Source organism: Halyomorpha halys, unplaced genomic scaffold, assembly GCF_000696795.3.
Source record: "Halyomorpha halys isolate HHAL.00 unplaced genomic scaffold, Hhal_1.1 Scaffold143.1, whole genome shotgun sequence".
In the NCBI taxonomy this organism is placed as follows: Eukaryota; Metazoa; Arthropoda; class Insecta; order Hemiptera; family Pentatomidae; genus Halyomorpha; species Halyomorpha halys.
In genome coordinates, this window is record NW_027114557.1 from 19,821 (window position 1) to 20,767 (window position 947).

Consider the following 947-nt stretch of genomic DNA (forward strand, 5'->3'; position numbering starts at 1 on the left):
GACGAAGGTTTACGACGAAGGGTAAATGTGATTTGGTGGGATTTATTAGAATTTATTTTAATCCTCCAGTTTTGGCACCATCAATATATATTTTAAATGTTTGGCATTGTTTAAAACAAATATTTTATTTAGTAATATAGTTTCGAATTTCAGCAGTTGCTAGGTATAATAAAGGTTATAATTAAGATATTTAATGTAAATAAAACAAGACAAATATAATTCTATTCACGTATAAGGTATTCAATAAAAACAATAAACAGAACATCGAAGACGCCCCGATACGGATCCAAAGAGATGCTTATTGAAAGAGAAAACAATCTCGCTGGCGGTGGAGATCTAGAACATTGATCTCAATCAGATATCTCCTTCTTCTCCCAATCCCTTCCAATCCTAGAACTTATTGTGCTCCCCTTCCGAGCTAAAAGCCTCTACACGCTGTGCCATTTCTTCTCTTACTATTCCTCTATTTATTTGTATCTTTTCTTTAACTTCTTGTAAATGTACTTTTCCAAATCGTAAATAAATATTTCAATATTAAATATTTTATTAAATGGTGAAAAGAGAGCATAATGAAGTTATCAAAGATATGGCACGTTTTTATAACTTTATGGAGGAGATAATAACTTCGTAGGAGATCGTGGATAGAGACAGGGAATTTGTCAAGAATAAAAACCTCTTGTTATTAAGAGAATCGAACTATAACTTGTGGTACGATAGGGTCTTCAAAGCTACCTAAAAATCAGTTGCCTTATAACTCACTTTAGAATAACCTCCCACCTACAAATATACACCGAAACACCCGGTGATCATAAAAATTCACAATTATACCAACATGCTCGAAAACTTGCGAAAAACTGTTTTCTTTATATGGGTGCCGGGTCACGTGGGGATCACTGGAAATGAACTGGCGGACATTGCAGCTAAACAAGCACTTGCTCTTCCAGGTC